The following is a 24,541-nucleotide window of genomic DNA, read 5'->3' as shown; positions in this document are numbered from 1 at the left end:
CTCTGAGCAATCTGGTCTAATGGATGGTGTTCCTGCTTATGACAGGGAAGTTGGACTAGATTACCTTTAAAGATCCCTTCCAGTACAAACTTTCCTATGATTTTCTGATTAATTTCTGTTCATGATTCCAGGAGTTAATTTACAGATTTAAAATCATCATAACAAAATAATAAAAAAAAACACTTCCCCCCCCTCCCCCCCCCCCCCCCCCCCCAATTTTCTAAAATTACTAAAATCTCTATTGAGAAAAAATGGATTAACTCAGTTTGGCACTTCAAATTTAAAGCATTTGATTCCTGGACAAAAATTCATTGAATGTCCATTTGTGATTACATGGCATGCAATACTTTGGAGCAGGTGTAGTCTGAATGTGTAGGAAATGTCCCAGGCTTCCGACTTTATCCATTTTTATCCTTTTTTCCTTTTGAAAATTCTTTATTCCACACCTTGGGAATCACAAAACTAGGACATTCCAAGATAAATTTGCATCAAATGCACAAAATCCCACAGGATTTCAAATTTCCTTTGTAAGTCATTGGAAAATAAATTTGTTTGAGAAACTGAGGATGACCCTAGAGTACAAAACTGGTAACCAGCTGATTTCAGAAAAACATGGTGACTCTTACCAAGATGCCAATGACACAAGCATGAAGAGTGCTGATGGAGGGAAAGGGCAGGTCCCTTAAGGTATTTTAGCATTCTAGTCACAAGATTATTTCAATGTGCTTTGCATACTACAAGATCTTCCATGCAGAGTCAGGATTGAGCCAGCCAGGGGAAAACTTGGCTTTTACACTGGTGACAGCTGTAGCAGAAATGTCCTTCCTTGCATTTAAAGATCTACTTGGCAATTTTGTACTCATGTTTCTGAGGTTGAAAGGTCTTTCAATTTTATTATGAAATGGATACTAAGATGGTGTTTTTGACAAGAAAATTAAGACAAGCAGTATCTGATAAGCAAGAGCTTTGTGAAACACAGCCATTGTGTGATGTTTGTCCCAAATGGGAGGATTTGTTTTCACATCTGAAGGCAAACATAAAAGACAGAAAGTGTCAGGAAAGAGGCAGTTTTCTCTGAGAGGACACAAATCACCACTCGCTGTGATTCTAAAAGACAAGAATACTTTAAAAAAGTTTTTGAACAGTACTTTTAATTTATATGTGATGCATAAAAATACTTTGAAAATATTTTTCTTCTTAGACAGTGTGTAAGTTCTGACCTCACTTGCTGACCTGAGGCTGTGGCTCCTGGCTGAGACCCTGCCCTGCCTGCCTTGTCCTGGTCCTCAGCCCTGGCTTCTGTGGGGAGCCTGGCCTGAGGGCTGCATACAGCCTTGTCCCCATGGCTGCCCACAATTCCAATTTGACCTCCAAACCCTTCAGGGAGCTGTGGTTGATACACAGCTGCAGATACTAACGATTATAAGCTCTTATTAAGAAGTTGATTGAATATGTACTCATTTCAGTATATCTGTTTTTCAGTGCAAGAAATAAAATGTTTTCAAATTTGGTCAGATCCAATAGACTAGAATGGTTGAAGGTGACATTTTTTTATCTCTCATAAATTATGCACAATTTAAAGGTCTTGTACAGATTAAATTATAGTGCCTTCATGCCGGAAAAATTTAAAGACAAATATAAAGGGTAAAAACATTATTCAAGTTTACTCCAGTAGTGTCTGTTTCTGTCTCTGTTTCAATTTTGAGAGCTGATGTCAGTTTTCTGATTCAAATTAGGCACAGTAGTGTTTGCATTTCATTTATGTTGATGTGGAACTTGGCCATTGAAAGCTAAAAATGTACATCTTCCATTGGAAATCTGCATCTATTTTTTCAGAATCCGCCCCTAAGCTAGATTTGATAGGAGCTCTTCTGTCTGCAGGTGCGTGCAAACATACCTAGCCAGATACAAAACACCAACAGCAAATGTGACATAAGCTGCTCCCAGCCTTTTTTCCATATCTCTGCTAAGACAAGAATCTCACTTCCCTGTTACAGCATTCCCATGGAAATCAATTTATGGATCCAGCAAAAATAACCTCTCTCTGCTGAATACAACACTGTTTTGTTATAGGGCTAAAAATGTGTCAGGCTTAATTCCCCTCTATTTTAAGGCTCCTCTAACTGGAAGCTTTAGAAGACTTACTAGGACAGCAAGCAGAACTAAATTTTAGTCTAAACTGTAAGTAAAAACTAGTTCAGGACTTGGATTCCTTCTCTTATTGAAAGGGGAAGGCAGGACACAATGCAGCAGCAAGTGAAGGAAAGACACCAGAAAATCAGAGGTGCTGATCGGCAGCTCATGGGAAATCTTTAGGGAAAGGCAGCTCATGGAATATCACCGCTGTGCTCCACACACTGACTATGTGTTGCCGTCTGGTGCGGTGGTGAAGGTGCCGTGACCTTCCTCGCTAGAAGCATCTTTAAAAAGACACCTAGATCGATGGAGGCACAGGCACTCTCAGGTGGAGAGTGATTAGTTCTTTGTGCACCCTTAGGTGCAAAGTGATCAGCTCTTTGGTGCACAATCAACTGCAATGATTTGCTCTTTGTGAGGCTGCCTGAGCAGCAGACCCGCGTTTGCCACTCCAGGTGACGCAGGAGTAAGAGCAGCGAGATGGGGTCTTTCTGATGTCCTTTCTTTATTCCACAAGGTCTGGAGGGGAAAAGAGTCAAATGGGCCCAGCGGAGATGGATTATATAGAGTAGCCAGGGGCGGGGTTTCACAACTTGGCCAATGGGGAAAGGAATTGGGAAAGGGACCAATCAGGGGAAGGATCCAAAAAGAGCCAATCAGGAGGGATAAAAACCAGGAACAAGGGGAATAACCAATGGGGTATGAAACATTAACATAGAACCGCAAAAGCTCATGGGGTGAAGTATTTTTTTCTCACCTTGAGCCAGGAAAACTCTCAAAGGAACTTCCCAAAGGGGAGTCACTGCTAACTGCGGCAGCCTGGGTGTTGTGCACTCTACAAGGAAGTGAATTGGTCTCTGTGGATGGTCCACAGACGATAAGTATGCCTTCAGCAGCAGCAACAAAATACTTGCCAGGGCTTTTTCAAAGACAAAGTAAGGACAGGAAATTCTGCAAAAGCTGTTATCCGGTGTCCTTGTGAGAAATGACGCTACTCCTTAATACTAAGTACTGATTGTGATTAATAAAACTGGGTGTTACCACCTGGTTTTAGATATCTGCTATTCCAATTATTGTGCCAAGTAGCTGTAAGCCTCTGAAGAGCAACGCTTCTATGAGGTGTGTTCTTCTTTTGGCAGATGTAGAAGCAGCTGATGTTACAACATATCACTTCACTTTAGCAATATCCAGTTCAGTCTGGCAGCTCCCTGAAGTAACATAAATTGTGGCACCTCTGTGCTCCAGCTTATTGGTAATCAAAATACCCACCTTAATCACAGCATTCTTTAAGTACTTGCCTCTAAATTTTCAAAATGGGGAATGTGATACAGCTTGCAGCACATTTAATGGATCCCTAGTCCACTGGGAGGATTTATGGGGACTTTATGTGGTGATGGCATTAAACACAAGCTATTCAAGTTTTTGAGCTAGGGAACTGAGAGGATTTACTAGGGTCCACCATGAGAAAGGGAGAGAATGGAGATTAACACTGGATTCAGTACAAAGGATGTCTCTCTTTTTTAAGCTCTGGGAGATCATACAGGGGTTATGGATTTAGTAGCTTGGTTCTTGTGAAACTTCAGGCATTGCATGCTGTAATGTCTCTGTATTGCTTGAAAATATATTCTTGGATATTTTGGACTTTCAGCATATTCCAGATGTAGTGTTAGTAGTGGCATATATGTACATCTGAGAATGATGGCCGTTGAGCATCTAGAAAATGTCAAGATAGATAATTATTCATTGAAAAAAAGGCTCAAAAATCTGCAGTGGATGCTATTCATATGATATTGTTTAGCCATTTATAGAGCTGGCCTAATAAAGGACTGTGAATAAGCAATGCAAAAATTGCCAAAATTTACAATGACTTCTTTACGAAAGATATTTTCCCTAGCTGTAAATAGAAATTGGATCTAAATCATTGCCTCAGAATGCAACATGAATACCAAAAATTAAGGGCTCCTTTATATCCACTGCCCTGATATTATCACTTGAGTACCCTAGACAAAGGACTGAATATACTAAAGAAGCAGATGATAGGTATCTAAGGAGAAGTTTAAGATGGACTTCATAGGTTTATGTTTCTGACTATAATCCTTGCTCCACTACAGTCACCTCTCGGCCTCCATGGGTACTATATTTTTCATTTTATTGTGCCTCAGGCACTATAGTTTAGTTTCTGAATGGATCCAAAGCTGCCCTTATCTTTTTGAAACAAGTTTTCATTGTCTGACAAGAAGAAAATGGAGTTTACTACCCTCACAAATAGACTCCCACGCTTAGTATAATGAATTAACGTATTGGTAAGTCCAAGTAAAAGTCCAAGTAAATTTAAAAAAAAAAAAAAAAAAAAAAAAAAAAAAAAAAAAAAAAAAAAAAAGTATCATGCTGGATGTCTTTATTCAGGATACTAAATGAGAAACTTTCAGGCTTCAGCATCTTTCCAGGTGCCAGGACCTTTAATGCTTTTTTTTCCAAAGTACTGTGCTTCTAATGCCTGCAGAAACAGTGTTGTGCTGCCTTACAGTGTCAATGCCTGAACATTGTAGGCAGGCACATAGACAATAACTCTTTTACATGTTAACTAGCTCTTACTGTGCTGCAGTCCCTCAGACTTACAGTGACAGTGCCTAGTTGAGAAAAAAAAAATCAACAAAGGGTGTCACAGGGTCACAGCATGGGGTTTCACATCTTTGCTCATCTTATTTTTTCTCAAAAATTTTTAGCTTTTCTATTTCCAAGACGATGCATAAAAATTTAGTCATCTGTTTTTAGTTAGTCCAGGATGGTACTTTCATATCCTCTCCTACTATAGCTCTTCCAGTTCAATAATATTAATCAAAGAAGAACCTGAATTTTGTCATCCCACAGTCCTGGTGGACCATAACCTTATTATTAACCTGAGATTCAGCTGTTTGTGATCAAGAATTCCAAGTCCAGCTCTGACACAGTGCATATGCATAACCTTGGCTCAGACTTCTGTGGAAGTTGTGGAGGCCATCTCTAGCCATGTGGATGACAAAGTGATCAGGCATCATCTGCGTGGATTCACTAAAGGTAAATCATGCTTGAATAACCCGATCACCTACTGTGATGAAACAACTACCTGGATGGGTGAGGGAAAAGCAGCAGATATTGCCTACCTCGACTTCAATAAGGCTTTCAACACTTACCTCTCACAATATCCTCATAGGCAAAGTCAGGAAGTGTGGAATGAGTGAGCTGACAGTGAGGTGGATTGAAAACTGGCTGAGCAGCAAATCCCAGAAGGTCATAATCAGTGGCACAAACACTAACTGTATTCCTGTCACTAGCAGAGTCCTCCAAGGCTCAGTACTGGGTCCAGTTTTTTTAACTTTTTTGTCAATGACTTGGATGAAGGGGCAGATGCCTTCTCAGCAATCTCACTGACAACACGTAGCTAGGAGGAGTCCTGGTGGCGTGTCCTGGGGTGCATTAGGAAGAGCACTGGCAGCAGGACAAGGTGGGTGTCCTGCCCTTCTACTCAGCCCTGGTGAGGCCACATCTAGGGTGCTGTGCCCACTTCTGGGCTCCTGGAGCAGGTCCAGTGGAGGACAACAAAGATGAGTAAGGGGCTGGAGCATCTCTCTTATAAGGAAAGGCTGAGGGGACTGGGTGCGCTCAGCCTCGAGAAGAATCAACTGAGGGGGAACCTCATCGATGAATGTCGGTATCTGAAGGGAAGGTGTCAAAAGGATGGAGCCAGGCTTTTCTTGGTGGTGCCAGGCAATGGGACAAGAGGCAATGGACAGAAACTGAGAAACAGAAAGTTCCACCTGAATATGAGGAAGAACTTTATTGTGCAGGTGACTGAGCACTGGAACAGATTGTCCAGAGAGGTTGTGGATCCTCCCTGACTGTAGATATTCAAGAGCCATTTAGACACAATCCTGTGCCACATGCTCTGGGATGACCCTGCTTGAAAAGGGAGGATGGACCAGATGACTCTCTGTCATCCCTTCTAGCTTTATCCATCCTCTGATTCTGTGATTCTGTGATTGCAATTCTGTGATTCTGTGATTGTGAAGTGAGGAAGTGGTGTAAGAAAGGCCATCGAGTCATGTCATGCACAAGGAAAAAAGGCAGAAAGGTGTGAGATTGTTGAGACTGGGCTCATTGGCAGGTCAAGGGTTCAGGAGGAGAAACCTCAGCTTGGAAAGATAACTGTTTTTCTGAAGGGAAAAAACCCATGGATTTGGAAGATGGCAAGTCAGTAGCATGGAGGATCTTCTCTTGGGACCAGTGGAAATCAGATCTTCCCCAGCTAACTGATGCCTACTGGTTCAACAAACATATTTTACTGGGGTGATGAGCTCATTAATTTTAGATTTTTTTTGTGTTTATTAACAAATAAATAGCTGCTTTATATTTGACCTGACGTCTAACCTGCTAGCAAAATCTTTTGTACCTGAAAAGAGTCACTTAAATGATGTGATGTAAAGTGATTTCATAATCACACCTAAATCCTACCTGGGAAAGTCAACGAGACTCTCTAACTTCTCTCTATTATTTAGCTTTGACAATAACTGAATGAATACATTGCTATCATATGAAGCAGAGCAGTATTAAGTGGAAAGACTTGAGCTTGTAGCTCTAGTTTGATTCAGGAAAGAAATTTGAAACCTACTCCCAGGGAAGTGTAAAAGCTGGTTGAACTCTCAAAGAAATCTGTCTTGCTCTCTCTTGTGGACATATTTGCAAGAAAAGAATCAACTTCACAAGATCCCAGCTGGAGGAAGATGTGGAGAGAGCCAGTCAAACTCTGAAGCCAAGCATCTTATTCTTTGAGCATAAATAGTTCCTTATTCATATGGCTTTGAGGATCTTTTTACATTCTTGGTACCTGCACTCCAAAGTACCTTTGGGTTTTTTTCCTCTGATCTGATAATTGTTTATATGTATGACTTGCCTTAAGCATACAAGGAATGTTTGTACACTTTAAGTTACCAACATGATTAGAATCTTTACTAAATGAGATCTGCTCTATAATGTAGTTGTCATTAAATTAAAACCATAAATTATCCAGGCAGTAGAGGGCCCTGCAAACTTAGGTGAGTATAAATGTCTACTTCACAGCTAACCTTTCCTTAAAAAAAAAAAAAAAAAAAAAAAAAAAAAAAAAAAAAAAAAAAAAAAATCAAAATCATGTCTTAACCAAAATACTGTTAAACACAAGGTTTATTTTCTTTCCTTGTATTAATGCAAATTCACTGCTCTGAGTCACTATATTTTTTGTTTCAACAATGAGCTGTATTTGACAGCCAACTTGCATTAAATCTCTGAAGACTGCATGATGAAAATGCTGTCAGACTCCTATCTGTAGTAACATTAGTGGGCACCACTTTAACCAGGAAAATTACTTTCAACTTATTTACTGAATATGAGATCAGGTGACCATTTCTAATTGTAGATAAAATATGCAGTCATGCATGGGTATGAGACTCAAATGACCTTTTAGTAAGTTTATAATTTGGTTATCTCCCTGAGCAGACTTAAGAATTGATCTCAAACACAATTTTTTTATTAATTTTTTTAATGTTGTAAGCTACTATTTTTAATAATGTAAGCTACTTGGAACGACCTTTTTATTAGAGTTATAACTGTTGGGTTTATCTGGAGCACTTCTCAAGTTTTCATTATTGGATTTTAACTCATACGGCTAGACTTCATCTAAATTGTAACCTTTCATTATCACTGTTACACTGACTACTACAAGTCTTCAAGGCATAATTGACCTTTACATATGAAGGAGACATTTATTTTCTCTGTATTATAAAGGTGATCCGTATGTGTTATTAAATCATAATGACCTTACAAAAGAAAAAAGCACATCATCAGGATGAAACTATAGAACTATCTCTACCTTTTTCTTATTTGTTCCATAGAGCTGTTATATGTATGTTGTCATTGTATGCTTTTGTATGCAACATGGGTCAGCTTTTAATCTGGCATCAGAGATGTTGTTTTACATGCTCATATATTTTGAGAGGACCTAACAAAAATTTAGAGAAAGAAAGTCTGATTTTTCACTCCTTTTTTACTTAAAACTAGGTTTTTTTCGTTTCAAAACTGCCAAAATATTAACAAACTAGAATCCAATTCAACTTGCATTAAAAAATCTTCTAATTTTAAAAAAATTATACAGTCATTATAAAGTAACAAAGTAAAATATATTATTTTAATTGTCCTTATTCTATGTACCACTTAATGTTTTTTGTATTAACTTCTGGTCAGTAACCAAGTTTGCTTATTAAAAACCATTATTTTGGTTACATGATAGTGTAAAAAACTTCTAATAGCTTGTGTGTAGAAATTTTATTTTTTCCTTGTGAAAGCTAATAATGATAGTCATCAAATATGTGATAAGTGATCCTATGAGAAAACTATATTTTGTATTTTTTCCTCTACTTCCCCCTCCTCCTCTTTTTCTTACATGCCTGGATTGCACTTTAGCTCCTTTCAACCCTTCCAATTTTGTAAAAAAACAAAGTATTCCTTTCTTCAAAATTTTCATTCAATTGATCTTTGTGAGAACTTAGATGAACTGCAATTGATTTTCAGAAATCAAGAGTGCATCAGGATCACTTTCTAACCTCAATATGTTGGGCAAGGCTCGGATAAATGCAAGAACGAGCACCACATACCCTTTTCTGATATTTTCCTCAAAATACTGATCACTGTCAGAGACAGGAAATTGGGCAAAAAAAAAAAGTCCTTGGATTGGAAGTTTTCCAGTGATTTATCACTTGGCTGAATTTGCGTAAGTTTTCACAGGTTTGATAAAATTTCATGTCACCGTTATGAATTAACTCTTCTGACTGATGTCAGCTGCCACCTTGGAAGCATGAGGTCAGCAGAGGCTTCCAGTATGACTGCCAGGCTTCACGTAGGTAAAGCTGCATATTGCATCTGCTCTCACTATTAGAAATGACTGCATCTTTTCCCAGAAAAACTAACTGAACACAGGCATCACCCAGCATGAAAAATTTCTGAAGATGAGATCTCTGTGCCCTTTCCTTGTATGAGGTGCAAAGTGAGCACAACAGTGCTAGTAGGAACCAGGGATGCCACGGACTCAGGGTGCTCAGGGATTAGTCACATTTGTCAATACTGGATCTGGTCTTCTTTGATGTTATCTTCATCACAGATGACAGCATAGGCAACAAAAAAAATCTTTCTTATATGAAATCTGAATTTATGTGGCCATGTCAGTTCAATTTTCTGAAACCACAGGGTCAGGTTGCATTCTTTGACATCTGTCCCATGTAGGCTGCATCAATTCATCATCCACAGGTCCTGGCTGGATGAATTCAGAGGAGGTGCTGTATAGCTGTGCCTTTCCCTAACTGAACAGAGTAGCCTAACACCAAGTGCTGGACAATTTGGACGCAATACCATATCAGCTGTTCCTTGTCTCCTAGAAAGGAAAAAGAGCAGTTTTATGGAGGCCTGCCATTGCCAGAGGCTTACTTAACTCCAGTTTGGCTCATCTAGACTTGAGGATATATATGATATATATGATAAATATCTTTATATCAAGAGGTTTGTCAAATGAAAAACACATAGTCACTCAAATGCACAAGACCTTTATTTAATGAAAAACATGTATGACTCATGAAGAATGTTCACCGTCAATTCTCTTTTGTATTCAAAACTAAACTGAGTTTCTATTAAATGTATTTTATTAGCAACATCTGACTCTTATGTCAGCTACTCAATTAAGAAAGGCCTTTTTCCCCCTCTTAGGTTAATTTTGTTTTCCATTTCATTTAAAATATCAAGTTTCTTTATTATAATAAGGTTTTTTTAATGTTCTGAAATTCAGACCAGTTAGTTCAGGTCAAAAAGATAATAAAGCATACAAGCTTGCTTCTATTTTCAAGCAAAGTAGATATAAAACTGAAATATCACTAATCATCCATAACCTGGTGTCTAGAAATCATTTCAGCTTCACAATTTAGAATTTCCTAGATGGGTTAATAGGCAATGCACAGGATTCACGTGGCACATGCATGTACAAGAGAGAAAGAGAGGGAGCACAAAAACTCCTTTCCCAGTCACATATTAAATTTGGTTCTAATGGCTTAATTTTTCAGATGAAAACTGGGAACCTTTGAACTTCTCTTGATAAGCACAAGATTATTAATAAATGAACAATGAAAGAGAATAAAAACAAAATAAGAGAATAAAAGTAAAATAAACAGTCAGTGCTAGAATGTCCTGTACAATTTGGTTCTGCTTGGGGTTAAATTTTGGTGGTTTTGTTCAAATCTAGAGCACATATTTTCTACAAGAACTTTACATGTTGCTAGTTTCTCACTGAATAATAATAGTATTGAATCAAGGCTAAAATAACTACCTTAACAGCTGTCAGCTAATTTACGCATGCGACCACATTTCGCGTACTACACATCTATATAAAAGATATAGAGATAAATTTAGATGTAGATATATAAATATTTGCATATCATTGGTGCCAATTAAATTTTCTGTCAAAATCAAGCTTGGCATAGATGATTCTGGGTCACCATCGTTAGAGAAAATAATTAGAAGATGCTACCTTAAAGCCTTAAAAAAAAAATCAAAAGGGAAGTTGTCAATAAATGAGATTAGTTTTGAAGTCATGACAGTTCAAAATTTCTAAGCTTTTCTCTGAGCTCTTGAGAACCAAAAGTTTACGTTTTTCTAATGAAACTAAAGATTCTCAGGTAATGGGGTAGCTCTGAAAGCAAAAGGTTTGGGAAAGTGCTGAACACCTCAACATCAACAAAATCCATGTAGAGCTGAACACTGCCATCTATCTATCTATCTATCTATCTATCTATCTATCTATCTATCTATCTATCCATCTTTCTTTTTCTGGCTCTGTAGTGTCTGTGTGCTGGAGGTACTTTAAGCAGGCAGTACAACTGTTCATTGACTTTACTCAAAGATGATACTCTGCAGTCCAAACCATTGAGTGATAAAGCAGCTTCAGCTTCAAAAATGAACTACTGTTCCAACTGAATATATTAATCTAGTTGTATCCTGTGTTGTAGTGAATATTTTTTCTAAACTTGTGTTGCTGCTACCATAATGTATAAAACCACATGACTAGGAGAATGGTGTTGCTACATGGATAAATACTCTATAGATACTGCTAATTAACAAAGCCACATATGAAACAGCTCTGGAAATTTTGTATTTCTCTAAATGCTCATATCTGAACATCATACACAATTGTTCAAATATGTGAGTAGTTTTATTTAAATATTAAGATTGGGCATGAATTAATGATGTCCAGTGATTTAAGACTGAAAACCAGCTAGGCATTTATGGGTGAGGAGTTAGTAGATTACTAAGCATTTCTTGATGATCAAGGCCTCTGAAGGCATCTCAGTCTCCTTTGAGCTCTCTCACTCTCTTCCAGATCAAGTTAATCCCTTTTTAGCAGGCTTGTCTCTTCCTGTGTTACATGCCAGTTCCACTCCTCTCCTGTCTCTCCAGATTCAGTAAAACAAAGACTGAGATACCACTCATCTGCTTGTTGCCAAAATAGACCTTACCTGATAGAATTTTCTTGCAGATGGTAATTTCTTTGCCAATATCCTTATATTTCCCCACACACAGACTTACCTTTCCAATATCTAGGTATTACGCTGACAGGCTTATTAACTGTGCCCAGGACAATGCAGTAGTAGAGCAGATGAAAACAGAGCAAAAGTATTTCTAGACCGATGTAATTAGAAAGTAGGAAAACAAATATAATTGAAAGGGAAAGCTGATGTTTAAATTACAAAGCAGTATGAAACCTCCTCTTTGGTGCAGTTTGTGCTGAAGGAGCACAGCCTGTGCCTTACAGTTGTGTGATGTAAAAAGAACACAGTGCAGCAGCCCTGCTTCCACATCCAACTGCTCCTCCTCAGGAAGACAGCAGAACATGAGGTCTTCAGAAGACCTTTAGGGAACATAAATACTGCAACCTTACTGAATCCTCAAGAGGTATCTGGGTATTTTAAGAGCCTAAAAGTGCAGCTGTTGCCAGCTGTGTAGGAAGCATGCACAGGTCCTGAAAATGAGACTGGCAGTTCTAGTTGTTGGTGTTTATATAGGTTTTTAACCCAGAATAAGTGGGTATATACAAATCTTTGTGTTCTCAGAGGGAGAGGAAAACCTGATGTGATTCTTTTAGCAAAGAGGGAGAACAGAAAAAGGAGATGCGTAAGGGTAAATTACAGCAGCAGAGAGGGCAATGTTACTCCCTGGGAAAGCCAAAGTGCCTCACTGCCTAGATAGAAGGGAATAGGGTGTGATTTCTTGCTGCTCATCACTGTGTCACTTTGCCTCATTCTTGTATTGAATTGCAAATTGACTCATCTGAACTGTAACTCGGCACAAGAAACACAGTGGAATTCACTCTCCTGACTGTCAGGAGACTAGATCCGTCTGGGATATTTCTAGCTGATCCAATATTACACTACGGCAGGATTACAGCATGCCAGTAGTATTCCCATGGTGTTATTTTCATGCAGCCACCCTAGAAGCAGCTACAGACAGGAATGACTTCCCAGAGCTGAGATGCTGAGAAAGGAGCTACCACTTCTCCATCTGTCTGTCCCTATCGTGTTACTTCAATTCCACCTCGGAAGCTCAGGCTGCCATGAAGGAGCACCATGTCACAGTTACGCCGCTGTAAATGTCATTGCACTGGCTCCTGGCAAGAGTCGTGTATAGAGATAAGTACTTAACTTTCCTTTGTGCCTTGGAAAGAAATTTCTCTGGTATTTAACCTTTTGAGCCTATTTGTGTTCGCTTACCTTCAAAAGGATCTTAAATGTTTTTATATAAAGCAATAAGGATGAGGAAGTAAGTTTGCAGGAAATAATGAGCTATCTGCAGACATTGTGAAATTCCTGTTGGGTGCAGGCTAGTCACCAAGTTGTTCAAAAACTGATTGCCTGAGGAGAGATATTTGCCTTTGTAAAGCTCTTCACGATGTGAACTGAGCTGATTTAGCTTTGTGAAACCTTCCTGCTCTCAGTTCTTAATCATATATGTAAATTGGCCAAACATTTTCCTCACAGCTAAGCCAGATTCAAACAGGGGTTCAGAAATACTTCTGAAACAAAGTCAACCAGTTAATGCTGATCACCAAAACCTTGTCAAGTGCATGGATTGTTTAGATTGCAGGTTCATGAATAAGGAAACAGGTTTTGTTGTGAATTTGGGCAGTACTGAGCATAGCAGGATAATATTCAGTAATGGAGAAGCACGGTCATCAGTGCAACACGTACAAAATGAATTTAAGATGATAGTATTGAGGCCAGTAAAATTATAGTAAACTAAGTCACAGGAGATTAAAACATTTTCCCCTAATATATCTGTACTCTGTGTGAAGATACAGTTGAAATAAACCATTCAGATATGGAAGCTTTTATCCTCTTCTCTAATATACTGAAGTGTTCTGAAAAACACAAGTAGCTGAACAGATATGAAAGGAAACTCGCATCTTGTTTTCTATACACTCAAATCTGAACCAAAAGAAGGGGCAGCTGCACTACAAGTTTGCCCATTAATTTAAATTTAGGTTGAAAACTTGATCATCAAACTCCAAGTGCAGTGCTAATAATCATAGAACCATAAAATCCTCGACTGGTTTGTGTTGGAAGGAACCTTAAAGATTATCTCAACTTCCCTGCCATAGAGGAATGCCATCCACTAGATCAAGTTGCCCAAGGTCCCATCAAGTGGCCTTGAACTCTTCCAGGGGTGAGGCATTCACAACTTCTCTGCTCCAGCGCCTCACCCTCTCTTAGTAAAGAATTTCTTCCTGATTTCTAACCTAAATCTATTCTCTTTTAGTTTAAAACCATTTATGCTTGTTCTATCACTATCTATCTACCACTATCTATCTTGTGTGAATAATGGTGGAGTTTGTGCAAATGACCCTAGAATATTTCTGGCTTACCTCAGAAGAACACATAGCGACTGAATTGCTGACTTCATTCCCTGTGTTACAGACTGGGAGAGAGCTTTCATTAGGTCACAGCTGAATAAAATACTAGCATACTCTGCATGTGTATCTATCCAGGTATATGATGTTGTTGTAGTTTAACCTCAGACAGCAGCCCCATGCAGCTCCTCACTCAGTTTCTTTGCAAAGGGATGGGGGAGAAAATCAGAAGAGTAGAAGTGAGAAAATCCATGGGTCAAGATAGAAACATTTTAACAGGCAAAGCAAAAGCTGGACATGCAAGCAAAGCAAAATAACGAATCAATTCACCACTCGCCATGGGCAGGCAGGTGTTCAGCCATCCACAGGAAAGCAGAGCTCCATCACAGGTGATGGTGACTGGAGCAGACAAACACCTCCAAACATCCCCCTCTTTCTTCTCCTTCCCTCGGCTCTGTATGCTGAGCCCACCACACGGTCTGGGATATCCCTGTGGTCAGTTGCGGTCAGGTGTCCTGGATGGGTCCCCTCACATTTCCTTGTGCACCCCCAGCCTCCTCACTGGTGGGTTGAGGTGAGGGGCAGAAAAGGCCTTGACTCTGGGTAAGCTCTGCTCAGCAACAGCTGAAACATCCCTATGTTATCAGCACTGGTTCCAGCACAAATCCAGAACACAGACCCGTACTAGATACTATGAAGAAAATTAAATCTATCACAGCCAAAATTAGCACAGATGCTCACTTATGACATTAATCTTCTAGGAAAAGTTAAGAATTCTCTTGTGGAAGCAAATGAGGTCATCTATCAGATATTGGTTATATCCTAAATATTACCATTCACCCTTTGTAAGCTTTATAAGTAGAATTTGCACAGTAGGTTGCAATGAAACAATTGCTTTAATGAAAATTGCTTATGAATATTATATAGGATGACTATACATGTATCTAGGCAGGGGTTTCAATTTTCCAAAAGTATCATACTAATGGGTACAACAATTTATAATTAGATACTATACGTGCTGGTAAGGTTTGGTCTAAAACTTCAACGTTTGTCAAATATATCAAAAGGAAAGACTTTAAGATGTTCTCATATAATAACAAACTTAGCTAGTGCTACTGTGATAATTTTGCAGTCAGTTATTTAGTAAGAGTGCCTCAGAGTAAGTTCATGAAAAACTGGTGTAGGAATAAATATTTTGAAATCTGCTAGAAATGGCAGTGGAAAATTTTACATAGTAAATCCTTCTTCCATTTTTTGGTGATGACAATATGTCTGAATCCACTTCTTCCCAGAGGCAGAAGTAAAAATTCAGTTGTGTAGGATTTAAAAGGGACTGTGGTCTTTTATTGAAAACCAGCCACTTCCAGCATTCTTGGTGAAGAGTTAATTTAGTAGGATGTATTTCAGCATGAATACCTGAATAGGCTGGTTTGCTGCAGAGGCAGTTACCATCTTTACATATGCATCTGCTAAACATTAGTTTCTCGTTTTTCCTCTGATTATTATAATATACTCAGTGAGCACAGCATGTAAATAAAAAAAGAAAACAAACAAAAAGAGAGACAAAATTGCTAAAAATACATTTGAAGTTACATGTTTCAGTGTAAAACTAATACTGAAACAGTAAATATGACACATCAGCCTTGACAGGTTCTTTTGCAACTGTATTTCTTGTGCATTGTTCGGGAGAAAGAATTTTGCAATTCCAATATTTTGGCACAGATAATAATGAAATTATGACTTGATTTAAATATATGGCAGTAAGGAAAAGAAGAATAAATAAGGAACAGAATAATAAACAAATAACAACTAGTCTTGAAGGACTAGTGCTTGAATAAATTTTACATCCACATTTGCTTCTTGCAGCTGTTGTAGTTTGTTTGCATTGTACAGATACCTGTAGCATGTCTGCTTAGAATAAATTTAATTGGTATTTGGATTGAAAGTCTTTGTGAAAGTTGTTCACGTAGGCAGGTTAGTGGTAAGAAGGTTAATAATAGGACAAATATGCTCAGTTCTGGCAAGATTTTTGTTTTGTGGAACGGCACTGGATGCAAGCAAGGAAACTGAGGCAAGCATTTCCTCTTGCTGTGCTGTGCTGTGGCTGCCATAGGCACAAGGACTGCTCTCTACCACAGGCTGGGTCCAAGGTAGGAAGGGCAGGGACAGGGGATCTGCTGCATGGGTACATATTTCTTTCTAGAGACACTGGAATTATTTTTAATAAAGTACTCTAGTATTGAGAAGTGCCTTTTTTTTTTTCTCCAGACTTATGTTTGTATGAAAATCTGTGCCATCAGTTCTTGTTTACTAGAACCCTTATTTGACCAAGAAAATAAAACAAAAACCTTTATCTTTCAAGCATTAAAGAGCCTAGGGAAAATATCCAAACCAAATAGCCATTTCAGGTTGGAGTTTTCTCCTTCCATATGAATGGAATTCCCAGAAAAAAAGAGTTTCTAAATTCTTCAAGAAAATATAATTGTCGTTATGCCTCTAACTCACTGAAATATCACTGTATGAGAGAGAACATGCAAAAAGTTTGCGAGGAAGGGAAGAGCTAACTTAAATTGTTAATGGCAGCCAGGGTAGGTGCTCCCATTCTGGACAGCTACGTATACCAGTGGCATGTCTGCACGATTTCCATTGATAACTTATTGTACCTGGGGGGAATAAAAATGCCCCCAGGTATTTTGGTCAAAGTAAGGTTCTTCTAGACATTGTGTTTCTGACGGCCTGTACATTAAAGCTGTACTTTCCCCTTAAAAGTAGTTTAACATCAAAGAGCTTAATTCGTAGTTAAAGAGAAAACCAAGGTTTTGATCCAATGCTCATTAAAGCCAGCAGGAATTTCAATAATGTTTTGAGTAGGGAAAGGTTCAGGTTGAGAGTCTACCTTTCCAATGACTTCTTAATTTCAAAAGTCTGTCTCTTTTTTATTCAGCTAGGAGGTTTCTATGAAGACTGTATTTGAATGCTGTCTTTCTTGTAAAGCCTAAAAGAACTCACCCAGTTAGGTCAAACTACAGTGAAGAGCTTTTCATAATGAAATTATGAAACCTGTGGAAAACAAAGAAAAATGAACTAATTTTAAAATGGCTTAATGCCCTGAAACATGCTAAAGGAAAGTAGTGTGTAAATGATTTCTTGATATAAAAGTATATTCTGAAAGTCACTTTAAAGCCATGCTATCTTTCCTTCCGCTGTAACGTACTGATCATAATTCAATTCCTCTGGAAGAATTTATTGTTCCATATGGCTGCTGTATTAGATAGCTCTTCACTTTTATTATTCCAACCACAGCACCCAACTTGGTGTGAAATGCAATAGTTTTGAGCCAAGACTGTCTTTTCTTATTTAGACATCAGCAGTACAGCATGCTGCGCTGCTCCCATCGCTCTAAGGTTAAAGCCCGTTTTGTGAAGGTGGCTTTTCCATGCTCTTTTGTAATCGTTCTTTTCTTGGTTGTTATGGAGATAAAGCTTATGCAGTCTCTTTTCCGCTTACTTTATCATGCTCCAGGTCCAGTAGCACAGTAAACAACCTACTAGGCAACCTATTTATCTATGTCAGTGCTGCAAGTTCAGACCTCTATTATTTAAGGTATGAATCTTTTTTCAGGTACGTTGCCCTGGCATAAATTCAATTTAATTTTTTTCCAAATTGCATTAGCCTATATGGGATTTTAGAAAATATCAGGAAAACTGCTTTGGTAAATAAGAAATTTCCCCAAAATAACAGTGTCAGTTGTCAGTTGAGCTTGTGTTTCAGCTATTAAGTCCAACATGGCCCAATGTGGTATTTTGCGCATAGAGCAACAACACATAACACATCAGATGCTGCAGATTATTTTCTCATGATTTTCAGTGAATTAAAATGTTTCAAATATTTTCTTTTTCTATTAGCTGGTTATTTACGTGAAATCCCATTTGTGAATTAAAAAAAAAAAAAAAAAAGGATGTTACCTTCCTTCTCTGTATTTCTCACTGAAAATTTTATCTGTTTTTCTGAGCAACTGATTGCCCAAATTTGCTATATTCCTGTCCTAGGTTACAATGTAAAATGTGCCCAAAGTATGTATTCTATCACCATCTACATGAAATGTTGTTGTGCACCACTGTTTCCTGTGCCCCCTCCCTCCAGACTATCTTCTGTTAATGGCCCATCAATACCGTCCTGCATGACTCATAGATAACTCTCCCCAGGAGCTATCTCTGTTTAATAGGCAATCAAGGACCCATTGCAAAACTGATAAAATGATATCAGTCCATTGTGAGATGCTCCGCCCAGGGGGAGGAGCCAAGCATTCCCACCTGGATATAATCGGGGCCTTGGGACAGCACAGGCAGCCTTACCCACTGGATTCCCAGAGGACAAGAGCTACCAGACCTTTCTGCAAGAACACTGCTTCAACAAGACCACTTCATCTGGACTGCCACCACCACGGTTTCAGGTTGTATTCTGACTCTGTCAGTGATCTTTTGTACCATTGCATGTGTTTTATTTTATTTTACTTTTTTTTCCCTCTCCTATTAAATTGTTTTTTCTGACTTGGAGTCTCTCGCTAGTTTTGCCTTCAAGCCAGCACAATTCCCCTGAAGGATGAACTCTGACTAGGTAATTTTTATTTATTTTTTTTAAGATTACATTAGCCTTGAAAGTACCTGTGGAAGTGCCATGAGCAACGAAAAGGATTCTGAATGCACCTGTGATTCCTAGCTTGTAGAAAAATTCCCATGTTAGAAATTACTTGATTCTTGGGTGCTGCCTCACAGGAGGTGCAGCTGAGTGGTGGTCTTACCTGTGAACCAGGCTTTCTTACTGAACTTCACCCCTGAACACAGGCTGCAGCATCCCACTGTGCCTCCCTTGCTGAAAGACTCTTCCATCCTGGGAGAGGCAGCTGGACACTGCCCAGCCTACACTGGAGAGTATTGGTATGAGTTTGAGGGGAGTTTGTGATGAAGCCCTAGCTATCTGCAGGGAAGAAATCAGTTCACAAACACTGCTTTGGAGGCAGGTTTCTGCTGAGAACCTGGGATTTATAAATTCCCTATATTCTCAGTTGAACAGGTAAAACATCTCCTGCACTGAAATGTCTGAACATTTCACTGCATTCATAAATTGCTGGAGAGTCTTTGTTCAAGAAAAAAATAGCATATCCGGAAGCTGTAGAATAAGATACAGAGAATATCTTTGTGGCTTTATTCTGCTCTTCAGTGACTACATTACACATAAAACATCAACCTTCCTCACTTCCTGAAATTCATTAAATATAAAAGAAATTATCCTAGGAAATGCTTTGAAGAAAGATCTCTGCTTATAAAAACATAACATTAGATCATCTCCTTATAACTCTTAGGGAAAAAGAACAACCATTTTAGCTTTCTCTTTTACTCTGTTCCTGTAACTTCCATTATGGATTATTCTATTGTGAGACTTAATCCTGTTGATGACTTCTTTTATTACTGTGCTGACTTGGGTATATTGCATTATGCAGCAATTTTCTTTTAATCTTTATCAAATAAAAGACATGCTAGGACAATTATCTATTATAGCTTCATTTTTATTCCAGTCAATATCAGCAATGAAGATTTTAGAAAAATTTTCCATGACACCTCAACAATGAACACACAATGTGTTGTAAACTGCTTATAGAATAATTTCATTTTTTTCTCTAGAGGAATTCAACATAATTTTTAGATACTGTAAGGACAACTATCTTTATTTTTAGCATCAGTTTTTAAATCTCCCTAATGTCAAGGGATAGACTTGAGTCCTGGTGTGAGCTTCAGCTGAGTAAATCAAGGCTGAATCTAGTGTATTATTGTTTAGGGTTTTATTACAGTCTGAAGATTAGGGCTGGGGGATGAGTTTATTATTATATTAAAATTTTATGGGTGATCATAGATGATGTAGTGAATCCAGTCCTGCTTTGTTACTGCCACTTCATAAGATTGTATTATGGAGGAAGAGGCAGGTGTAAATATTATACAGACCCTTCTGTATAGACATATGTCTATACAATAGAGTGGCATATGGATGTGTATCTGTATATGTGTACTTATATATGTACTTTTTTCTATTCCTGAGACATAGTGAACATAGTACTAATATAATTTCCAGTCCTGTATTTCTAGATATCAGGGACTACTTTTGTGCTCCTCCTGTGCTATCCCAAAAAGCACACTTTGGCCTTAACTGGGTGGAAATCCCTCTGAGACAAATGGCAGCTGGTCTTTCCACTTCTACGCAACCCTTGATCCCTCTACAGAGAGTGGCACTGGCAAAGTTGATGCTGGAGCTGTAAGCATCAGTGCTGGTGATAATGAGCAAATTCAGTCTGTTATGTCTGTCCTTTCCTATGAGCAGGGTCTGTGCCTCCACTTCATCCTCGAGGGAGTCAGCAATTCTTAATAAATATTAGCCAATAATAAAGCATTATCAGTCAGGGTTCATTGCTGAGTGGCAATGAACCACAGAAATAAATGCAAGTGGAAGCTGATTGATAATGACTAATCTCAGCACCATCTGTCAGTGGTACATCTGTCCAAACCCTGTGGTTCTGCATCTTGTCTAGCACCACTTTGGATGGGGCTGAGCTGCCAATTTTGCTGCATCTTGGCTTAAGAAAAGAACCCTTTAGGAATGAGCTGCTGTACTGCTAAAAGTTTCCTGCTGTTGTGAGGCAAGTGCATACCATATACAAACATTTCAGCAAGTTTCAGGTTTGTTCTCTATCAACAGTCATGTAGAAATATTTCACTGAAATGAATAACTGTATAATACATCAGTCTCTCTTACTGTGCAGATTAATCTTAGTGGGAGAAACATATTTCCCATGCATTTAGTGTGTTTGGAATCTCATGGAGAGAGAATGTACAATAGCAATCTATACTGTTTAGTCACCTCACTTGGAGGGGTGCATATTTCTCAGGGGTGATTAAGCAATGAATAAATTAGGTTATATCAAGTGAATACTAATAAACATTACCTCATGATCACGTTTGCAGCATAAGGCTGTGTTTTACAGACTGTTTAAAAACTACTTCAGAATTATACAAAATGTTCTAGTTTAATTCCTCAAGATACAAATCCAGGTTACCCTAACACAGCCTAGGAAAGAGAAAAATAACTATGCTTTAAAATGCTTCTGACAGTTTTCTCACACTGAAGTGTCACAAGCTTAAATCTGAATTGCAAAATCCACCAGAAGAAACAAATGTTGTATTGCCATCTCTTGTTGGAGCTGATATTTTAAATCCTACTGATAGACTCATCTACTCAAGCTTTTATTCTGTGGAGGAAGAGCACGTTCTAGCCCTCCTGTTTATAGAAGTCAGCCATCTTCCTTTCTTACCCTTTTCCATAACCCAGCAGTGTGGCTGTGGATCAGCTAATGGGGTACTGGTGATCTGCAGGCTGCCAGGCTGTGGAGCTCCTCCGAGGACCCCACCAGGCTGCAGGGCTGTGCCCTATTTCTGCTCCTTCTTGGTGACACCTGTGGTGTGGTCATGGTGACCCACTGAACAGCTGTATGCAGTACAAAGCCAAAAACAAGAAGAAAGGTACAGAGGTATACTCCACAAGCATCCAAACCCATCTTGGTCACGGAGAAAGAAGAATGGAGACAGCTGCCTGATTCTCGTTTGATGTGAATTTGGTAGTCTTGGTACTTGGGAAAAAAAACCCTGCACCATGAAAGCACCATATGAATGCAAAAGGAAACATCCCTGCATTGCTAGATGTTTTCTACCTCCAGTTGCAACAAATGTCATTAGCATACATCTACATTTAGCTTTACTGTGAGATTTAACTTAGCCAGTTTACGTTGCCCAAAATGGAAAGTTTAATAGGACCCATCTCTCAGAGAGGTAGTTGGTACTTTTGAATAGATTTCAGTAATTCAAGGCAGTCACTTAAAAACCTAGCCACCTGAGAACACTTGCCTTTCTCTGAATGTAAGTCTAGATTAATGAGGGAGAAAGAGCCCTTTTTTTCATAGCTTGGTTCTGGTAAGTGCAAATATTCCATGACAGCACCGGCACAAGAGACCTATATGCAAGTTTATAGGTATTGTGAGATCTTACATAATTTAACAAAGTTATCAGTAAGACTGCTGAAGAAAAGGTTATTTTTTTGGAAAAAATATTTTTGCCGTTTCAGCGCTCTGTCACTTATCCATGAACCTCCTTTTAAACAGGAAAATGGAGTGCTGTAATTGATCCTCATGGTAATAATCTAGGGCTGAAACATGAAAATAATAAGACATAATGAGGCTGACCTGGGTAAAAAAAAAATTAAATAAACAAATATGATGTTAAATGTTAAAGGGCTCCATTAACTCTAGGTTTTCACTGAACTAGCATGAAAACCCTTAAATGCTTCTGAACCATGAAGATCTTCATAGTGATCAAAAGTCAAAATAACTTTTTTTTTCATTTCTTGTATCTTCTTTTCTCCTCAAGGCCTTTTGCAACAGCTTACTTTCTTCCGAGAAAAAAAAAAAAAAAGTGACCCTGGTTTTAGTTCAGTTTAAATGTTAACGAGTTCATTGCCATCCTTTCTTATGAACTTTAACTGTCTTCATGTGAACTAGTTTTTTAGACTCCAGTTTAAGTGAATGAAGGTTGAAGTGGAATTTCTTATATTTGTGTATGTGAGACATCCATATGAGGCTAAAAAATACCGAAAGGTCTGTGGGGGGAGTTTGTGTAGCCAGGTTTTGATAGCAGCATGGCTACAAAGGTGGCTCTCTGAGAAGCTTCCAGAAGCTTCCACCATGTCCACAGAGTCAATGCCAGCCAGCTCCATGACAGACTGGCCAAGGCTGACCACATCTGTACTGTGGTAGTGCCTCTGGCGCAACACAGTTAAGAAGAGGAAAAAATTTCTGCACAATAGCAGTGCCAGCCAGAGAGAGGAGTGAGAATATGTGAGAGGAGCAGCTGTGCGGGCACCCAGGTCAGTGAAGAAGGAGGAGAGGTGCCCCATGTGTTGGAGAAGAGTTTCCCTTCAGCCCCTGTCGCAGACCCTGGTGAGTCAGGCAGTCAGTCCCTCTGCAGGCCATGGAGAGCCCCACACTGGAGCGGGTGGATGCCTGAAGGAGACTATTAGGCTGTGGGAAGCCCAGGCTGGAGGCTCCTGGCAGGACCTATAGAGAGAGGAGTCCACCCTGGAGCAAGTTTGCAGGCAGGACTTGTGACCCCATGGTGGACACGTTCCTGAAGAGCTACAGCCCGTGGGAAAGACCCCTATTGTAGAAGTTTGTGGAGGGCTGTCTGCTGTGGGAGGGACCTCACCCCGGGAGGCACCCTACCCTGTGGTGGTGCAGAACTGTTTTATTAGATTTTTGTAAGAAGTTTATGTTATGGTTCGTTTCACTGTATCCCCAATTCTGTATCCCTTTTGTGTTGTCTGTATAATAAGGTGTTTTGTGTCAATCATCCCATACCTCACATGACATGTAACATCCCCTCTGCCCCAACCCCCCTCTCTGGGGCAGCTTGCCTATCACTCCCGGGGTCCCTCCCAGATTGTGAAATCTCTGGCAGAGAGCTTCAGGTGATAGGTAGCCTGGGGGAAATTCCTTTGGCTCTGGATTTTAGTGGTCTGAAGCTTGGGGGTGGGCACACCTTGTTACCCCCTGAAACCCCTGATTTGTGGTCTTTTTTGTATCCTCCCTGGGACCCTCCCCCGCTTATAGGGGGTGGGAGGGAGGAGCAAACTCTCTGAGCCGCTGGGTTCTCCACCTAGAATCTCTCAGCCGCCAGGTTCTCAGCCTGGAAGCTCTCAGCCGCTGGGTTCTCCACCTAGAAGCTCTCAGCCGCGGGGTTCTCAGCCTGGAAGCTCCGAGCCGCTCGCCTCGGAGCTTGGAGATCTCTGCTAATAAACATCCTTTAACCTGCTAAGCTGAGAGCCAGCCTTTTCTCTTCTGCTGCTGTTGACTGTCACCTTTGGGTCCAGCTGCCAAGCCGAGAAGCCAAAACGAACTGGAAACTTTGTGTCTGTGTTGACCCGAGCTAGCTGGAGGTTAGCTCCCACCCGGAGCGGGGAAACAACCGGACAAAATTGGCGCGCCAACGTGGGACACGCCACGCCGGCAGAAGCAGCTTGGACCACGTGGAGCACGGCTCCACGGTGACAGAGCGTCCAGCGCCCACGCAGGGCCCGGAGACAAGGCGGACCCTGCGAACGGACTGGGGCTGATTTAGCCCGAAGAACAGTCTCTGGGCGTCACGCACCCCTGTGAAATTGACTTTTAAACAAGGCAATTCCAGGGGAAAGAAGGGGAGCTTCGAGTCCCGACCGGAGTCCTTCTTGCGGCAGAAAAACTCGACCCACGCACCCCCCAGGCACAGGAACAGGTAAGTATACCCACAAAGGGACATACTTACTGGTTTTAGGGTTCCCCCGAGGGAGGGGGATCTATTGGGGAGGAAAAAATCCTCC

Source organism: Hirundo rustica, chromosome 4 (assembly GCF_015227805.2).
Source record: "Hirundo rustica isolate bHirRus1 chromosome 4, bHirRus1.pri.v3, whole genome shotgun sequence".
Taxonomy (NCBI): domain Eukaryota; kingdom Metazoa; phylum Chordata; class Aves; order Passeriformes; family Hirundinidae; genus Hirundo; species Hirundo rustica.
The sequence above is the reverse complement of the archived record's forward strand: the minus strand, read 5'-3'. Positions refer to the sequence as shown.